Source organism: Phodopus roborovskii, unplaced genomic scaffold, assembly GCF_943737965.1.
Source record: "Phodopus roborovskii unplaced genomic scaffold, PHOROB, whole genome shotgun sequence".
Lineage (NCBI taxonomy): Eukaryota > Metazoa > Chordata > Mammalia > Rodentia > Cricetidae > Phodopus > Phodopus roborovskii.
The window spans coordinates 610,485-631,348 of record NW_026125665.1 but is presented as its reverse complement, the minus strand read 5'-3'; the positions used below and the strand labels follow the sequence as shown (position 1 = coordinate 631,348).

At 46.8% G+C, this 20,864-nt stretch overlaps 1 protein-coding gene across 6 annotated transcripts in view; it reads right to left on the bottom strand.

The window, feature by feature from the left end:
* Positions 1 to 18,558: 18,558 nt before the first annotated feature.
* Positions 18,559 to 20,864, bottom strand: part of Sugp2 (SURP and G-patch domain containing 2) — a 30,338-nt gene continuing 28,032 nt past the window's right edge. For 3 of the 6 annotated variants that reach the window (XR_007834078.1, XR_007834080.1, XR_007834079.1), the window contains 2 exons: positions 20,286 to 20,372; positions 18,559 to 18,794 (listed from right to left, as the gene is read on the bottom strand). The gene's annotated coding sequence lies outside the window, so the exon portion shown is untranslated. Of the gene's footprint in view, positions 18,795 to 20,045; positions 20,373 to 20,864 lie in introns of those variants that run through there. The other 3 variants (XM_051178063.1, XM_051178064.1, XM_051178062.1) reach the window with 2 other exon arrangements.

Here is a 20,864-nt window from a genome sequence, read left to right as displayed (position 1 = left end):
CACTGAAGTAACAGTTTCTACCATAGCCCTCTCCCAATCTGTAAATACTGCAAGCACAGTGGATCAACTAGCAGGTGATTTGGCTTAAGCCTTAGCTACCCAAAGCACACTTGATTATCTAGTACAAATTGGCATTTTTAAACTAAATTTACAAACTAACCTCCTATAGGAACACTTGAATTTTTGTGAGAAGCTCATATGGCTTCTTGTTCTCTGTCTTTTACACATATCTGTGTTAATGCATCATTTTTCTCCAGAAATCCTGGAGTGATCAGTTTTTAAGATATACACATGCTTTAGCCATGCAGATCATTAACATCTATGAGACCTGAGTGCCACTTGCCAATGCAGAAGGCCTTTTACAAGGACTTCAACCTGTGGGCAGAACATTGGGGTTTGTAGCCCTTGCACTTGGTGCTACTTTGCCACAGCATTAGACAGGCCCAGGCCAACTTTCTAACAAGACAGAGTCTACTGTCTTTGGCTCAAGAACAAATGCCTCTGCCCACATGTGGCTGACAAACAATTCACCAGTGACGGGTAAGGCAGAGGGGGCAAATATCCAACCTAAGACAGGAAGGTTATGGGCCTGGGTGACCTCTCCAATGGTGGGTAAGGAATTATGCTGACGTGCTCTGCCATCTAAGGCAGGTGTTAGTTTATATTAAAAGAAAGGGGGACCTGTAGGGCCCTGCATGGACCCCTGAGGCGCCTTGAGCTAGCCTGAAGCTGTTGGCCAGAACTCTTTGCCCCAAGGCTTTTGTTGGTACTCTTCCCGTGACAACACATCTTGTGACAACACAGGGAGGAGCTAAGCCAAAAAATTCCTGTAATTTTCCACTGTGCTATAAGTCGGTATTTAAGCCCGTTCTTGCCCCCTCAATAAACGGCATTCGGCATTTGGCGTTCCGACTTTGCCTTTGAACGAATGACCCCCTGTCTTGTCTTTATTTCAATCTCTAGGCCTTCGCCTGATTCGTGGAAGAGATGATGGTAGTGCGGGCGCTACGTGTGTGTGTGTGTGTGTGTGTGTGTGTCCCCAAGTCTGTTTGATGTGTGTATGGTGTATATGTGTGTGTATGGTGTGTGTGTATGGTGTGTGTGTGTGTGTGTGTGTATGGTATGCGTGTGTGTGTCTGTGTGTGTGTCTGTGTGTGTATGGTGTGTGTGTGTGTCTGGTGTGTGTGTGTGTATGGTGTGTGCTTGTGTGGTGAGTGTGTGTATGGTGTTTGTGTGTCTGTGTGTGTGTATGGTGTATGAGTGTGTGTATGGTGTGTATGCGTGTGTGTGGTGTGCAGGTGAGGTGGGAGCTGCTTCGGCACAGGAGCTGAGGATGTTGCTCAGCAGAGCAGAGTGAGTGCCAGACCCATATGGATCCAGAGGCCCTGGGGGAGCCTTGAAGACACTGGCCCTGCCTGAGGGCAACCTTTCCATGGTCAGAGCAGAGCCCTGTGAAGGCCACACTGCACGTGCCTGAGGAAGATATATCCCTTTCCTGGAAGGTTGTTTGGAGACAGAGACTCATGTAGCCCAGGCTGGCCCTGAACTGATCCTCCTGAGTCCAGCATCCCTTAGTAGAGCAACAGGGCCCACCACACCCCACTTCCCTCCTTTGTTTCCATAACTGGGAATGAACAGCCTGTGGCATAGGACATGAGGGCTGACCCTCGGTGCTTGCTTCTTCACGGATGGGCCCTGGAGCTCACTTTCCTTCCACCCGGGGAAGGAAGCCCATCCCTGGAGCCCTCTTCCTGTCCTCTGCCTTCCTCTATCCAAGGGGCCCTTGGGTCTTATCACCGAGTCCCAGCCACAGTCGCAGGAAAAACACCTGTTTCCGGGAGAAGAGGCAACACTCCAGACTAAGGGTGCCAGTCCTGTGTGGCAGCAGCGAGGCACTGAGAAGGAGAGAGTGACCCCACATTAGTGCCTCCTGCTTGCACAAGGAAATACCCATGTCTCCAGGTGCCTGGGTTGACTGGTGGGGGAGGCTGTGTTCTCGCAGCTGGATATCTTCCCAGGAGGGGGTGCCACTGGACCTTGGGTTTGGTGATAATACTCAAGTGGTGTTCCCTCCAACACCAAACAGAAAAGAATATTTACAGTAAATTGCCAGCCAGGCAGTGGCAGAGCACTTCTTTAGTCCCAGCACTCTGGCTGCAGAAGCAGGCAGATCTCTGAGTTTGTGGCCAGCCTGGTTTACAGAGCAAGTTCTAGGATATCCAGGGCTACACAGAGAAACCCTGTCTCAAAAACCAAGACCAAACCAAACCAAAATAAAACAAGAGTAAATTGCCATCCAAATACTAAAAATGAAGTTCAGAAACCTGCCATAAGGTGGAGCTTCTGGGGAAACTGAGGCTGGGTGTGAGGTGTGGGCCTGGCCCAGCAGCAAACGGACCCATGAGAATCTCCAGGTCTCAGGCTGATAGACAGTGTTAGGGCTCAAGCCTGTCATATCCTAAAGACCCCAGAAATTAGGGTTTCAGGGTTGGAGAGACAGCTCAGCAGTTAAGAGCAGGGGCTATTCCTGAAGAGAAGCTGAGCTCAGATCCCAGTACCCACAGGCAATTTCCAAGCATCCTAGCTCCAGTCCCAGGGAGATCCAACGCCCCCTCCTGGCTGCTGTGGGCACCGTATGCATGTGCTGTACATGCTAACAAAACATACACACACACACAAGATAAAAATAAAGGGAAAAAACAAGGTGGAAAGTGATTGATTGATGAAGACCTCAGCACACACCTACACACACCTGTAAATTTAAAAATTTAAAATTAGGAGAGGTTTCATGGTCTGTTAGAGAAGGAATCGAAACAAGAAGTGGGTGTAGCGTGGGGAGCTACTGTGCCTGGCATGAGCATGGACACTGGAGTGACATTCGAGCTGAGAGAGGCAGAGGAAAAGCCAGGTACACAGGAACCAAGCACTCACTAGGAGGGCACACTGTGTGCAAAGGTCCTGATGCAGGAAAATGCTTTGTGTGCTCAAGAGTAATGAGGAGATGGAGTTGGAGCCCAGGTGAGGTAGGCATGGTACTGGAGCAGTAGCTGAGAGTTTACATCAATTCCTTACTGGCAAGTTGGAGGCAGCAGTTGGGGAGATTGGGCCTGGCCTAGGCTTTTGAAACCCCATACCTCCTCCAACAAACCATGCCTCCTAATACTGCCCAAAGAGTTCCACCAACTGGAGAGGAAGCACTCAAATATATGAGCCTGTGGGGGCCATTCTCATTTAAAAAACACCACACCCTCCAAATTCACCTGTAGCTTCCAGAACAGCACCAGCAGCCTGGCTTCAGGCAGCGAACCCAGGACCCTCACCACCATGACTGTAGATGCTTTCTTTTATAAGTTGCTGTGGTCATGGGGTCTCTTCACAATAGAACAGTAACTAGGACAGATGGGCTTGAACATTTTGGAATGTTTCTTGCAGGTGCTACAGGAAGAAGGTAGCCTGTGTTGTCAGGGATGCCAAGAGTGAGCTGGAGCAGTATTTGGGGAGAGAGATGGCTTGTTGGAGGGCAGGTATGGGAAGTAGGTCAAATGGAAGGATGTTCTAGAGAACTGGATTTTCTGAGTGCTAAACTGGAAGATTTGAGGGATGGGAACAGTTAGCATGTGGTCTGGGAACTTGGCTGCACTCCTCAGCCCAGCTGACCCTTCTCTCTGGAACATTCCAGCTGGACAAACAGCTTATGTCCCGTGCCACAGTGCCAACTCAGGTAAGGGCAGCCATGCTCACTTTTGCTGACTAAGTAAAACCCCCTCAACAGCCTTGAAGTACCATGGGGGCCTGTAGAGTCATGGGCTGAGCTGGGAGGACATGGGCTGAAATCTGTGACGAAAGGTTCTGGAAGAGGCTGCACCTGCGCACACCTTTAATTCCAGTATTCAGGAGGCAGAAGCAGGAGGATCTCTGTGAATTCCAGGCCAGCCTGGTCTATAGAGCTAATTCTAGGACCGGCTCCAAAGCCACAGAGAAACCTGATCTTGAGAAAACAAACAAACAAACAAACAAAAATTCTGGCTGTTTCTGAATAGTGTAGTGGGATATTCACTTTGTCTCCTTCTGTGGCACTGACCACACCCATTGGGGGTGGAGCCAGGTGTGGAAGTGACCTGGGGAACTAGCTCAGGGGAGGAGCGGGAGAGAGCTCTCTTGCAAGCCACACAGGGACAGGAGGACATCCAGAGGAATTCTTGGAAGCAGGAACCTGTTGGTGTTCACCTGTCTATGTTGTGAGTTATTTCTCCCTGAATAAACATCTGTTCGGCCTAATTGTTTATCCTGATCCTTATTAAACTGCAATATCTGGTGTCAGGAGTGGGATTTGAATGCACGCAGCCCACAAATACTATCAGCTGAAGCTGAAAAGGAATTAGAATGGGTAGAAAAGAGGATACTAGAAGCACATGTGGACCATGTGGATCCAAACCTAGACTGTATTCTGGTTATATTACCATCTAGAGAATATTCTTCAGGGATTTTGATGCAGAGAGAAGATATCATATTAGAATGGATATTCCTACCATATAAACAGAATAAAAAACTAAAAACATATATAGAAAAGATTTCTGACTTGATTATAAAAGGCAAATTAAGACTTCATCAGCTAACAGGAAGGGACCCAGCAGAAATTATAGTACCTTTAACTAATGAGGAAATTTCCTCCTTATGGAAAGATAATGAATATTGGCAGAGAGCATGCAGTAATTTTTTGGGAATGATTAGCAACAATTATCCCAAAAGTGAGAGAATCAAATTCATAAAGAAAACGATTTGGATCCTTCCACGCATTGTAAGAAAAACACCTATCTCTGGAGTTCCTACATTCTACACTGATGCAAACAAATCAGGTAAGGCAGGATATAAATCAGAAAAAAATAAGTAAAGTGGTTCAAAGCCCTTATAATTCTGTACAAAAGGCAGAATATTATGCCATTCTCATGGTACTTATGGATTTTACATCAATATAGTTACTGACTCTCAATACGCAGAGAGAGTCGTTTTATACATTGAGACTGCAGAATTTATTCCAGACAATACGGAATTAACTTCACTGTTTATACAGCTACAAGATACTATCAGAAAGAGGACTCATCCTATATATAAAACACACATCAGATCCCATACGGGTCTGCCAGGTCCTCTAGCACAAGGCAATGATGAAATTGATCGGTTATTAATAGGAAGTGTGCTAGAAGACTCGGAGTTTCATAAGAAACACCATGTGAACAGCAAAGGTTTAAAAAAGGATTTTTCTATCACTTGGCAACAAGCTAAGGAAATAGTAAGGAAATGTCCTACTTGCTCATTCTATAACCAAGCTCCGTTACCAAAAGGCAGTAACCCTAAAGATATACATAGAAATGAAATATGGCAAATGGATGAAACACATCTTTGCAGAATTTGGAAAATTAAAATATGTGCATCATACTATAGATACATTTTCAGGGTTTCAGTGGGCTACTGCTCTGAGCTCTGAAAAGGCTAATTCTGTTATCACACACCTATTAGAGGTAATGACCATTATGGGCATACCTGCACAAATAAAAACTGACAATGCTCCAGCATATGTCTCCAACAAATTGAAACAGTCTTTTGAGTATTATAACATAAAGCACATAACAGGTATACCACACAATCCTACAGGACAAACAGTAGTTGAGAGATCCAATCATACTTTAAAAGAAATGCTCCATAAACAGGCAGGAGGAACCAAGACACCCAAACACAGATTACATAATGCTCTTTTAACATTAAATTATCTTAATGCTGATGAAAAACAGCTGCAGAAAGACATTGGACAATAGAAAAAACTTCTGAACTAAATCAGCCCAGTGTACTTCAAGGATGTATTGACCTCAGAATGGAAACCAGGATATGTGTTATGTTGGGATAGGGGTTTCGCATTTGTATTGACAGGAGAAGAAAAACTATGGATACCATCTAAGTTAATCAAGATCCGAGTTGAACAAGAGAAACATCTTAATGAAGAGAAATGACAAGTCATCCAACAAATTAGGTCCCATGAGATGTGCGGAGACCTCTCAAAGTAGGGGAAGTGTTCTCTTCTTGTTCTTACAGAAAAACAGAGAAAACCTATCTTCAAACAGCCAAAAGACACTAAACATTTAGTTACATACAGAGAGAAGTCAGCTCCCAGAAACAATCACTTAATGAAGAGGAATCTGATTAATGGTAAAAATATTTAATTCTAGTAAACTATTTCTATACAGAACTCTATTTCTTTTTACTATCTAGTATTCCTGTAGTCCCAATTCATGTAAACCAATGCTGGTTTGGAGTTGGATTTAGCTTTCCTTCTCTAAATTCAAGCATGTTGTTAAGATTAAATTCACGGTTTCTGCCTTATATCAAGAAGCCAGTTGGTGTAAGGCAGAAGAAAACAAAATCTGGGGACTCATTCGCTAATACGCAATTTTCTCTCTGAAATCCTAATTTTCTCATATTCGTTTTAATGCTTATTGTTGCCTTTCCCTAATGCATACCTTAAAAACTTAAAAATTTTACTTTAATATTGATGTTTAAGTTTTCCACAAGGAATAATAACAATTCCTAACAGCAGTCTTTGAACTCTCTGGAAAGAAGATGGGGCCCCACATCATCGTTTCCACTTGACTCAACCTGATGCATCTGGACTACAAACATCATCCTAAAACCTGTTTGACACAGTTTTGCTCGAGACAACTCAGGACTAGCTAGCTGTAATGGTGCACATTCTTATTACACCCTGGCCAGAGTTTCAAATAGAACTACAGTCAAGCATTTTCTGCCACACAGTGACTAGCTACATATGTCACAGCCAGTTCTGTTGAGAAATTTGGTTGCTAAAAATTTTCTTCCCACAGGAACCCATGGAGCAATCATCGTCCCATTTCAGCAGGAAGTAACCTTAAGATAATGATGCCCCCTTTCCCTACTCTTGGAATTTGGGGATAATATTCATCTTCTTTGGGTTGATTTTAGTTACTTAGGGTTGGGTATGGAAGGTAATGCTTAGACTCTGGTTTATTTTTTAGACATAAATAGGGTATGGTTTGGAAAGATATGGTTTAGATGGGATATAGGTAGATTAGCCTGTCTTCTTGTGAATTATTGAGTAAGAGTGAGATAATAGTATTGTACAGTTTACATTGTTATAGATTCTTATTTGTGGTAAGCTATGTAAAATTAAGTTTATATTCACTTCCCGGAAGAGTTGTATATTATATTTTGTTATATTGTGTGAAATATTTCCACTTATGATGTTTTATTCTTACCATAGTCTATGTATGTATACTTTTACTTATGTTCAAGACATTTCGTATATTGATACAACTTTGTTCTTGCCATATTCTATGTATGTATACTTTTCTTGTATTCAAGACATTTTGTATATTGATACAATTTGGGATATTTATCATGCTGCCCTTTATAGTTCTACTTCTTGTCTAGACATTTCTACTCTACCTCTATTTTAGGGATTTATATGTATGTATATGTACATAGTTATATTGTTTAGGTATTTGTCACTGCTTTACTCAGGGAAGTTTCATTCAGTTTTTTAGCTAAGTTCCTGAGTAGTACAGATTATGTTCACTCATGTTTCCTTTACCTATGAGATTAGTCAGACATAGATGCTTAATCTTCAATTACTTCATAGACATGCAGAACATGGCATTTAAATGTTTTAATATTAGTACTCTGTTGACATGAGACACTGTTGCTCCTGACAGCACTGTGCACTTTCCCGAAAATATGTTGGACACTGTTGTTGCTCCTTCTGGAGTTCATCCTCGCTTCAGCTAATGGCCGTTGGGCAAAGAACTGCCCCCACATTGACCACTGATTTGGACATGCAGTCCTATGTGCTTGCAGGAGACAAATATAGAAGACTGCTGAACCTTGCCAAGTCAGGCTAAGACAGACTTTCTACCTCCCTGCTGTTGTTGTGGTCTGTCAAGTTCTCTTGGCCTTAGCCAAAACTGGCTGTACAAATGTTGCTGTGAGACCTTAGGCGACTGTCCAGGTACCTGCTGTTTCTGTCCTCGCTGCACCTTTTGGAAGTTGCCCATCCGCACTTCCTGTCTACCCTAGTATCGTTATTTTCCTTCTCAGGTCTTGATGAGGTTGGAGATTAAACTATCACAACTATTATTCTCTCTTTCTAGTTAGCTATATTAGGTACTAGACTTAAGTTTTCCAGCTTAGGACAACTCTATTGTAAACTCCATTATGCCTTCACCCTAGGACTAGATATGTAGGTCGTTTTGTTCCCGATTTTCCTTTTCTTAGAGCATCCTTGTTATTCACTGTTTTGTATAGTTTTGTATAAAGCCTAAATCTTTTCTTTAGACTAAAAGGGGAATTCTTTAGACTAAAAGTGGTATATTCACTTTGTCTCCTTCTGTGGCACTGACCACACCCATTGGGGGTGGAGCCAGGGGTGGAAGTGACCTGGGGAACTAAGAGGAGGAGAGGGAGAGAGCTCTCTTGCAAGCTGCATGGGGACAGGAGCACTTCCATAGGAATTCTTGGAAGCAGGAACCTGTTGATGTTCACCTGTCTATGTTGTGAGTTATTTTTCCCTGAATAAACATCTGTTCGGCCTAATTGTTTATCCTGATCCTTATTAAACCTCGATAGAATAGAGGCAAGGACTGTGTCCAGGTCAATTGGACACCACCTGGGACCCAGTGACCCTGGATTGGGCCCCTATCTCCTCCTGTACACATCCAGACACACTGAGATATCCCTAGGAAATGCTTCCCAGGTCACAGTGTGGAGGCAGAAGACAGGGGAGGTTTGTTTTACTGAGGGCCTATGGTGCTAATACAGTATTTTGCCAACTGGGCCCCAGCTTCAATGCTTTTGTTTTTGTGTTTCAAATCAACTACTGAAAAACTGGGTGAGGAGATGCAGTCAAGGTACAGAAAGAGTATCAGCCCATTCAGGGTGCATCCCTGGCACAGCAGGAGTTTCAGAACACTACCCTTTCTTTTCTGGTCAGGGTTTCATGTAGTCCAGGCTGGCCTCCAACTCATTATGGGAGCCAGGTACGGTGGTTTGAATAAGAACAGCTCCACAGGATTATGCAGTACTTGAAAGGGTTAAAAGGATTAGTAGATGTGGCCTCTTTGGAAGAAGTGTGTCAGTGGGGGTGGGCTTTGAGGTTCCAAAAGCCCAGGCCTGGTCCAGAGCCTCTCGCCTCTTCATATCTCTCTCTCTCTCTCTCTCTCCAATGCCATGTGCACCACCATGATACCAGCAGACTAAAAAGCCTCTGAAACTGTAAGCCAGCCCCCAATTAAACCCTTTGTGAATTGGCATGGTCATGATGTGTCTTCACAGCAATAGCACACTAAGACACCTTGAACTCCTGATTGTTCCTCCCTAGTGCTAGGGGGCAAGTAACTTAGGATTTCTATTGTTGTGAAGAGGCATCAGCAACTCTTATAAAGGAAAACATTTAATTGGGTGGCTTACAGTTTCTTAGGTTTAGTCCATATCACCATGGTGGGACATGTTGGTGTGCAGGCAGATGTGGGCTGAGAAGGGGCTGAGAGCCAAGGAGTTACATCTTGATCCCATAGGCAACAGGAAGTGGTTTGCTCACTCAGTGTAGCTTGAGCATATATAGCATCCTAAAGCCACCCTCCCAATGACACAGTTCCTTCAACAAGGCCACAGCTCCTAACAGTGCCACTCCCTTTAGGGACCATTTACACAGCAAGTCCACTCACAGCCAACCCCCAAAGATCTTGTGCTGGGAACCCCTGGTTAGGTTCCATTCACACTATGTAACTGAATGAAGCCAACTGGACTCTGGTCTGGGAAACACAGGGTCAAGATGAATTTTGGGTTCCACCCCTGAAGCAAGAGCCTCCAGCAGAAGTTGCAAACCCCATTCAGAGCCTTCCTGAAGCTCCAGCTCCACTTCAGGCACTGGATGGGGCTGCTCTCTGAATCCAAATGACTCCTATTTACCCTTCAACAGTCAGTGTAATTATCCCCTCATGAGAGCCTCTGCACCCACAGGCCTAAGCTGTCTGTGTTTGGCCCAGAACTATGTGGTTCTCATAGAGCCTGAACATAGAGGGTCTGGCTTCTTGCAGCTCCCTTCTGCCTGTTCATGGCTGGCTCACTCCCTTGCTTGCTCACTCATTCACTCACTCACTCACTCATGCTAACTCCCTAACTCCTGGATGTTCTAGGCCAGTAGTTCTCAACCTGTGGGTTGTGACCCCCAAACCATTGGAAAACACAGATATTTACATTAGGATTTCTAACAGTAGTAAAATTACAGTTATGAAGTAGCAAGGAAAATAATTTTACAATTGGGGGGTCACTACAGCATAAGGAGTTGTATTAAAGGGTCAGAGCATCAGGAGGGTTGAGAACCGGGGCTTTAGGCTGTCTAGAGAGGATTTTAAGTCCTGGGAGGATTCTGCAGAGTCCATGCAGGTGCTGCACCATGTTCTAAGTTGTAAAAGGGATGTAGGCATGGTGGATTTTTTATTCCATCACTTGGGAGGTGGAAACAACAGGAGCATCAAGAATTCAAGGGCAACCTCAGCTACTCACCGAATCTGAGGCCAGTCGGGGATACATGAGACTCTGTCTCTAAAACAAACACACTAAAATAAAGAACACTTTGAAGGAGTGTTAACATTGGAATTTACTCCTAAGTTTTCATCTGCTCACCCATGGGACAAAGGGTGCCATTTTAAGGGTGTGCAGGCCACTGCACAGGAAGGGGACAGATGTCACATGCTGCATTCTACATGACTGGGTGACTATTTGGCTAGGTGTGTGTCTCAGAGACATATAGTCTACAGACCTATAATCACATGTATGCCCAAGTTCACAGCAGCACTGCTGGAAATCAGCAGTCTGATGACCCCGCCCCCTAACAATGGGCGGGTTGCTCATGGCCATGTCATTGCTATGTCAGACCCATTAACTGGCTGCCTAGGGGACTCAGTTTCCCTTTTAAGGCAAGTGCGCCCCCTCTTTCTTTTTCTTCTTCTCTCTCTCCTGCTTTTGGTTGGCCATCAGGATCAGGTACCCGTTCTTCTCTTCCTCTCTCTCTCTCCCCCTCTCTCCTCTTCTGTTCCCGGTGCCTCTTCCCTTCTCCCTCCCTTTCTAAATAATTTCCTCATTTAAGCTCTATCTGCCTGGTGTGTTATTCCCTCCTTGCTATGGAACCTGGTCCCTTACCTTGGGATCCCACTCACTTGGGACTCTTGCCTGGGACCACTCACCCCCACCCCTTCTCCAGTTTTTATTCTTATAACTGTAGGGAAAGAACAATAAACACAGTACACAGCAGTCAAGAGGATTGAAGTGTTCAAACGTCTGTCAAGATGGATACAAACTGTTGTCTATCCATAAAATAGAAAATTACTCACCCAAGAACATGAGTGGAATTTCAACAAAAGCTATAATGTGGGCAAATGGACAAACATGACACACAGCAGCCAGACACAAAAGTCTTCGTGGTGTGTGACCCCATCCGCACCCATGCCCAGAACACGGTGGTCCAGGGATAGGATGTGTCATTTTAGTGTCTTCCAGGGGTTGAGAAGGTGTGGGAGAGACTGCTGCTTGGGTGGGGCTGCTCTTGGGGATGGAAATGGGCTGACATTGTGGTACAGATGCAGTCCTGGTACTTGGGAAGCTTTTGATGTTCTCCATGGATTTGTATTTGCGTGCACATGAAAGCCAGAGAATAACCTCAGAAGCTGCCCACCTTCTTTTTGAGGCAGCATCTCTTGCTAGATCTGGGGCTCAGGGATTAGGCTAGACTAGTAGGGCAGCAATCCCAAGGGGTGTATCTACCTGTATGCTCCTCCCAGGCACTGGGATTACAAGTGTGCACCATTGGCTCTGGCTTCAAATCAGACTCTAATGCACACACAGCACTTCGCCAGGCTCTCTCCAGCCCATAAACTTGTTTTGGGGCAGGGTCTTCTTCATTATGCAGCCCTGGGATTTTATATGTAGACCAACCAGGCTGGCCTTGAACTCACGCAGATCTGCCTGCCTCTGCCTCCCAAGTGCTGGGATTAAAGCCATGGACACAGATGGCTGGATATTTTACTGAGGTCCCACTGAATACCAGGTACACAACATGACCACAGAGTTGGAATCAGAGCTACCCAGAGATGATCAAATGCAGTGGAATAACCCTTCTGTACACACTGTAAATTGTGCTGTGATTGATTTGATAAAGAAACTGACTGACCAATAGCTAGACAGAATAAGGTTAGGCAGGAAAACCAGACAAAGGACACTAGGAAGAAGGGCAGAGTCAGGAGTCACCAGCAAGACACGGAGGAAACAGGAGGTGCAAGAAGAAAGAGAGGTAACACCACATGGCAGAATGTAGGTTAATATAAAATGTAAGAGATAGCAATACGCCTGAGTTATAAGCTGAGTGTTCATAATTAATATTGAGAGTCTGTATCAGCTATTTGGAAATTGGCAGGCATGAAAGAAAAGTCCAGCTACAATCCAGGCTGGTGAGATGGTTCAGCATATAAAGGTGCTTGCTGCCAAGCCTGGAGACTTGGGTTTGATGCCTGGGAGTCACAGAGTAGTCCTCTAAGTTATCCTGTGACCCCAAGACACATGACATGCCTGCCCCACCCCAAGACACTTGGTACCTAGAGATCCCTCTTTCCTGCCACGAAGTTGACAGGCAAGGCATTTGTGTGCACATGTGAAGGAAGAGTGTGTAGGTGAAGGATTTTGAATGATGAATATAAGTTTGCTAAGTCAGAAATTCCCTGACCCTGACCTCAGTAAATCTATAGAATTAAGTAAGCCTAATTTTCAAAATGAACAGGCTGCTCCTATTTGGGTACCTGGAGCCAGTCTGAAGGACATGGGGCTCATGAGGTTAACTCTTGCCTGAAGCTGTTTATGTCCATGGATAAGACAGTCTCCTCTGGCATAGGAAAGAGGGGGATGCAGTCAGCATCCTTGGGGCTGTGTTCAGGCCCGACATCTCTGAGGCTCCAGCTGGGCTTGAACTCCGGACCCTCTTGCCTATACCTTCATAGTGCTGGGATGACAGGTGTGCAAACTATGCTCAGCTTAAACATAGCAAATGTCAAGCCATCCTGTGGTGGCGCACACCTTTAATCCTAGCACTCGAAAGGCAGAGGCAGGAGGATCTCTGTGAGTTTGAGGTCAGCCTGGTCTTCAAAGAGAGTTCCAGGACAGTCTCCAAACCTACAAAGAAACCCTGTCTCAAAAAAAAAAAAAAAAAAAAAAGCAAATGTAAAAATGTAATATCTTCTTTTTTTTTTTTTTTTTTTTTTGTTCATTTGTTTTTGTTTTTCCAGACAGGGTTTCTTTGTGGAGCCCTGGCTGTCCCAAAACTCACCCTGTATACCAGACTGGTCTCAAAATTCACAGACATCACCTGTCTCTGCCTCCTGAGTGCTGGGATTAAAAGAGTGTGCCACCACCACCTAGCATCTTCCGAGTCTTACACAAACACACATTGTGTGAAGTGCTGCAGAGTCCAGAGGTTCAAAGTATCTGCTGCTCTTGCAGAGGACCAGAGAGAGCTTGGTTTCCAGCACCCACAGCAACTTGAAACTCTAGGGTATGTGACACTCCTGTGGCCTATAAGGGCACTCCTTCACTCCCACCACAGACAGTGGAAAAATTTGACTCATGTTGGGTTTCTATCACCACCCCCGACACACACATGTCAAGTACCACCCACCCCACCCCCAACACACACATAAACAAAAACAACACACAAAGCTCTTGCTCCACTCTGTCCGGAAGTCCAGTGTGGTCCCATTTGGAAGCTGTCCCCATTCTCGGTTACCGACCCTTTTAAAATCACCGTCCACTGGGGACCAACTGTTCAACCTACAAGTGTGTGTGGAACAGTTCAAGCCAAATTCTTCCATTTCTTTGGGGGCGGGAAATCCAGTGGTTAGAGAACCGGCTGATCTTGCAGAGGGCCATATCTGAGCCCACAGCCACCTGTAATTCTAGCTCCAGGGGCCCTGACACCCTCTTCTTTGCCCTCCTTGGGCACTTACACTCTCCCCACACAATGACACAAATATATTTTTAAAATATCTTTAAAAAGCTCTCTCAGGTGTTGTCACAGTAGTGAGAAGAAACTCATGCTCATTTTATTCCTGACAGCCACCATTATTTTCTGCACAGGACGGCTCCCTTCACCTGCCATGCTGAGTGAGGGCACAGAACACATCCTTTTCTCAGTGGACCAGCTACTTCCCAAAGAACAGCTAGCTTTCTGTTTGCCTTCATCGCTGGTTCTTTTGGGAGCTGCGCGGGCGGGCACTCCCCTTCCGACATGGTCTAGGGAGAGAATGGCACCTCCGCATCCTGCTCTTTCTCACCAGGACCTTGCTCTTCCTCAGTGTGCGTCTTTGGTGGGGGTGCACACCTGCTATCCCAGCAGAGGCAGGGTTGGGGTTCAAAGTGTGCACATACAGGAGCTGCTCAAGCCCTCCGTGGATAGTGCTTCCCTTTTGCGTGAGAGACCTCGCCCAGCGCCCCCCCCCCCCAAACCATCCAATCAGAGACCTAGTCCCAGGACATGGGTGTGTTAATCGACCCGGAACTCCTTTGTCAGAACCATTCCAAGGCCAAGTATCTCAGCCTTGTTTCCTAGACCCCTACTTAGTGTCGTCATACTAGCCAAGGGACAAATCAGCAAATCCTACAGAACCATAGGAGGGCTCAACCCCATCTGAGCCCCAAGCACTGGAAAAGAACTTGTGTGTGATTTTCCTCCTACTTCTCTCCACTTCTTTGGGAAGGGGTGGGGAGTGGGGAGAATATCAGTGTGTAGCTTAGGCTGGACTCACACACTAAGACTGAATGATGTGTGCAACCACCCAACTTCCCAGAGTTGGAGTGTCACAAGGGCTAGCTGAACTTCTGGCCTCAGCCTGCTCATTTCTATAGCTGCAATACTGTCAGGTCCAAAAGAAACTCAGCCCATTAGCATCCTGGCTCCTTCAGCTCTTCTCCCCCCAGCCCCTAACCCTAAACTTCTCCAGCTCATGGGCTTCCCTTCTCCTTGGTCCCTCTCTGGGTCTTCTTTGTCCACACTCCTCTTGCCTCTCTCCTCTCACTATTCAATTCCTTCTGCTGGACTTGTTTACAGACTACTCTCTCCCTGCTCTGGACTCTCAGGTGCTTCTGGCTGCACACTGCTTAGACCAGAATGGTTATGTCCTCACTTTAAATATCTGGTGCTGAATTCCCACTTGATATAAATACAATGATAATGTAGAGGCAGGGGCATGTGCCAAGCTGAGGCAGGAGATCAGATTCCAGGCAGCCTGGGTTTGAGAGCTCTGTTTTCATACCAATCAAAGGCAGGAGCTGGGTATGTGGGAGAGCTGGTGGAGACTGAACCCTGGCAAGGTGGCTGGGGTGCAGGGACCTGCACTGTCCCTACTTCATTTTCACATCCAGAAGGTTCTGACCTCTGGGCCAGGACGTAAACCCACACTGACCCAGATGCACAGCTGCCTGCAGTCGTAACTAGATAGGAAAATATGCTCTGAAGAACCGAGGAACCCAGCTCTTCCTCCTAGGTCAGTTTCCCTGCCTGTGAACGTAGTGAACAGCTGGCAGGGCAGTGGACCCCAAAGTGGGGGGACAGTGACCAGGAGTTCAGGCCTGGGTCACTCCATAACCTTGGTCAGTCTCTCCACTGGCAAACAGTGTAGTCACTGATAACTCCACCAGGCCTCAAGATCCAACAGGGACAGATGCTGGTTCCTGAACCACAGGACAGTGGTCTCAGCACAGGACTGTATGGAAGGAGTAGCTAGCTTCTGCTTCCCCCTTCCTTCCCCTTCCCCAAAGCCTCACTTCAGAACAGTGGGGCAGGGAGCTGGACATCAGGGAGGATGCCCCTGAACCTGCAAGTGGAGCTGGATGGTTACAAGGGGCATGTTTCATGACAACCTGTGTGTGCATGTGTACTTTTAAGTCACTCTGTGTGAAGGTCCAAGTTTGCCAAATTGATGCAGGTCTAGTCTACACAGAAACTTCCAGGCCAGCAGAGCTGTGTGGTGAACCCTGCCTTTAAAAGCAAAGTAAACTAAGAGACTGGATGATTAAGAGCACTGGCTGCTCTTCAGAAGCCAGGGTTTGGTTCCTAACAATCAATGGTTACTCAACCATCTATAACCCCAGTTCCAGGAGATTTGATGCCCTCTTCTGGCCTCCAAAGGAACCAGGCATGCATGTGGTACATATATACATGTAGGCAAAACAGCCATACATAAAATTAAATAATTTTTAAAATACAGCATTTTAAGTGGAAACTACGTGCAGAGCACCCTTGGAAAGGACAGGTCTCTGTTCTGCTCTACAGTGGCCAAATATTCCCAAGGAAACACAGTCAGGAGCTTCTGGTGGTTTCATGTTGCTGGGGTTCACATGTGCCTGTCATTTGACTATGTAGGTATGGGAGGAGGGGACCCTCCTGCTCTATTCTGATTGCACCTGGTTTGTGTTGAGTCAGGGCCTGTGTCCCGAGCAGTCATGACCATGTGTGGCCAGTACACACACCTTGCTATCTGGGTTTTGTTTTCCATGTTTCACTTTATTGTTTAGACACAGCTTCAAGCCTCCCTGGACCATGGAAGCTGAATGAGGAGCAATCTCCTGTATGAACAAACGCATTTCACCATCACATGGCCCTACATTCAAAGTCACAGGGTGTGCTGGATGGTTATGTCAACTTATCACAAGCTGGGGTCATCTGAGAGCAGGGAACCACAATTAAGAAAATGCCTTCATAAGTGGATCGTAGGCAGGACTTTAAGACATTTTCTTAATTAGTGATCGATGGGGGAGGGTCCAGCCCACTGTAGGAAGTGCCATCCCTGGCCTGGTGGTCCTGGGTTCTGTAAGAAAGCAGCTGAGCAATTCAGTAAGCAGCACCCTCCATGGCCTCTGTATCAGCTCCTGCCTCCAGGTTCCTGTCCTGTGTGAGTTCCTGTGCTGAGTGCCTTCCATGAACAGTAGTGTGGAAGTGTAACCCAAATAAACCCTTTTCTCCCCAACTTGCTTTCTGGTGATAGTGTTTCATCGCAGCAGTTGGTATCATGTTGCTGTGACAGACCTAACCATGTTTTTGGGAGGACTCTGAAACTTTTGAGATAGAAAAGGCCATTGAGCTGGGTGTGGTGACACTCCAGCACTCAGAGGCAGTAGATAGATCTCTCTGAGTTCAAGGCCAACCTGGTCTATAGAGTGAGTTTCAGGACAGCCAGGGCTTCACCTCTGTCTCTCAAAACAAACAAAAATGCAGAAAAATAAATAAAAATTAAAAAAAAAAAAAGAGATCAACATTGTTGAGGTGGTATCTTCTGGAAAGTATTTTCTGATAGCACACTTCAGCTGTGTTCCAGAGGTGGCTGATGTAACTTGGTAGTGTAAGAGAGACCTAGGTTGTACTAGTTTTGAAGACATGAAGGGGTCATGGAAAGCAGCTGAAACCTGGCACTGTGAAAGCCTATGAGAGATTATTGGTGAAGGTGCAGCCCTGTTGCTGCATTAGACCTCAGCATTTTGGAGATGCCAGTAGCTATGGAGTGAGGTCAGCTAGAGTCTGGAGGAGCCCAGAAGATCACGAGTGGAACCCAGACGTAGGCAATGTGTCAACACAGGTGGGAGTTCAGTTTTGCTTTGCTTTAACTGTGACTGTGCTCTGCTTCTTCCCTCTTCAAGAAAATATCTATTTTACCACTGAGACTCATTTTTTGGGATGATTCCTTTTTATTTTTTTGTTCATTGGTGTTTTGCTTGCATGGATGTCTGTGTTGTGGGTGTCACATCCCCTGGAACTGGGAGTTGTGAATTGCCATGTGAATGCTGGGAATTGACACTCCAGAAACCTCCAGAAGAGCACCCAATGCTCTTCTTAATCTTTGAGCCATCCCTCAGGCCCCCAGAAGCTTTCAGATTTTAAGAGAGACCTGTAGAGCACATGGGGCCTGGGAAGCAGCCATTGCCTGGCCTGGGGACTACATTATCAACCTGGGGTAGATGCCATGAAGTCCAGGGGATAGGATCACTGGGCTGGAAGACACCTATTCTAGGGACTGCTAACACTGTTATCAGGGATGGGGGCACTCACCATGAGGGCTGGAGACACAAGTATCTAGGGACACTTGGTACTGGGTCTGGGTTGACAGACTGTAGCCAGGGCCTGGAGATGTGTGTTGTCAGGCCTCTGAATGTCTTTAGTGAGGCCTGGATCTAGGGCCACCTGTCATCAGGGCTACAAAAACCTAATGTTGTCAGGCCTAGTTATGCAATGTTACCTTTCCTGCCCTCTTGACAGGGCTGACTTTTTGAGACAGTTTCATTCTGTGACTCAGCATATCCTCCTGCCATGGTTTCCTTAGTGCTGAGATTACAGACATGAGTCACTATACCCAACTCATGTCCTATTCCTCCACACAGTGTGTGCCCTCTGATGCCCAACACCTCCCCCCAGGGGCCTCAGTGACTGCAGTGCGGGCTGGATGGCGGGTCTGCTCCTCATTTATTCTGAGCACTTGACACGACAACACCATGACATCTCGATCCTCACAAACACAACAACGTCCAAGTGTGACATCATCAGTGTTCTTCCGTGATTTACCAGAGACCAGAACCAACCTTCACCAAGTACTTCCACGAACAGGAGTGTGCTAGAGCCACAGCAGGCCAGGGCAGCACAGCTTTTGGAATCCATGGCCCTTGTGGAAGTGTCCCTGGAACTAGAATGACAGGAGAAATACTGTGACAGGGACAAGGCCCCATGAATGTGCCCTCCATAGCCCTGCCCACAGAGCAGCCTGGCTGGAGAGCAAAGTAGCCTCAGAAGGGCAAGGACGGCAGGGTGCGTGTCAGGAGGGTCACACAGCTTGCATCCATCGGTGTGAGGTATATGCTCCCTCTTCCCACCTCCCGCCCTGTAGTGCCCAAGAAGGTCATTCTCGGCTTGGGAAGCAACTCCTGATGGTCTCAGTTCCAAGAATGACAGGAGACTTGGCACCAGGGCCATATACCCACAATTCCTTAAATCATCTTGAAGACCCAATGGACCAGCACAAAATGCAGATCCCTGGAGAAAAGCTGGAGAGGTGACTGTGAACTCCATTTGCGGAGCCCACCATAGACCAGGGTCCTGCTCCAACCCATAGCCAGCATGGAAGCTGCTAGAAAAGTGAAAGAAAAGACCAGAGGATGAAGCTGCAGCCTGGGGTCCCTGACCTATCATTTTCCAACCTACAGACTGGCTTAAGGATAAGACTGTGACCCAGATGCAGTGCAGCATCCCCATAGCTTCAAAGACCTGTGGGTTGCCAAGACAACAGAAGACAGTCAGGTGGGCCTGGGGCTGCACCAACTATGAAGAAGGGGCACAGTGGCATAACAGAAGCCGATCATTACTACATAAGATCATCCAGCTATGCTCATGGCTGACACCTGGCCACCACGTTTCCAGCCCTGACACCAGACTTTCCAGAAGTCTATAGGCATTGCAGATGCCCACCTGTGGTGGGGAAGCTGGCACTCCAGCGAGAGAGTGTGCACAGATCAGGGGCAGCAGGCATAGGCAGTGCTGGGCACAAGGCAGGCTCTGAGACAGCCATGCATTGCAACTGAGCAGTGCATCGTCCTTCCCGAGGCTCCAGAAAGACAGTCTATGGAGACAGCACAGCAGTGTACAGCGCTGCTCTGTGGGAGCCACACTGGGGTCAGAGAATGTATCCTAAGGATACATTCCCCAAGGACAGACAGGTATGTGCGGGCCATGTAAGCTCAGCTGTATTAAATTGGAGCTAAGATTTGGAGAAGTCTCCCAAGACAGGGCCCTGCTACACAGCCAGGCTAGACTTAAACTTGCCCTTATTCCCTTGCCTCAGCCTGCAGAGCTCTTAGAAGTCTGTAGGAGCTGAGATGCCATTGCTCAAAAGCAAGAATCTGCACTGCTCCCTCCCCACCAGAGCCTCTATGACCCTAGATAAGCTCTAGGGACAGAAGAAGGCGGAGCTCCGGAAAGCAGGGCTGGCTATGTGGAGAACTTGCAGGGGAGCCTGGCCCTGGGCACTAAGGCTGAGAAGCCACCCTACAAAAGAGGAACAAGATGAAGCAGAGTCAGAAGCAGGAAGGCAAGGGTGCCTGGGAGTGGCTGCTACAGTGTGCAGTGGCAAGGCCTGGTGGTGGAGCCTGACCCGGGGATGTGGAGCTGGCTGAGTACACACCGAAGCTTAGGCTGCAGGCGTCCGGGGCAGGGTGACGGGAAGGGCAAGGCTGCTTCGAGGCTTATCTCTGTCGCCAGTGGCTCTGATCTAGTCAGGAAGAGAATGGCTGTTCAGAACTGAGCATGGAACATTGTGGGAGAGAAGGTCAAGAACCAAGAATGAGGGCCATCGATAGGGCTCAGTGGATAAGGGTACTTGCTACCAAACCTAAGGACCTGAGTTCAATCCCAGGGTCCCACATGGTAGAAGGAAAACTGACTCACAAGTTGTCCTCTGCCCTCCACATGGGAACCTCAACACACCTGCTTACACACACACACACACACACACACACACACACACACACACACACACAGAGTAATGTAAAAAAAATAACCAAGAGTGGGAAGGATGAGGCCTGTAGGCCCAAGGCCTCCACAAGAACCAGCACTGGAGGCCCACAAGATGGAATGTGCAGCAGGCTGGGCAAGGCCACTCATCATCAAGTCTGTCCTGGCTGCTTGATCCTGCAGGGACTATCATCTTTGAGAGAAACCCTGAGCAAGAGCAGGCAGAGCCAAGGATGGCCTGCTCCCATGA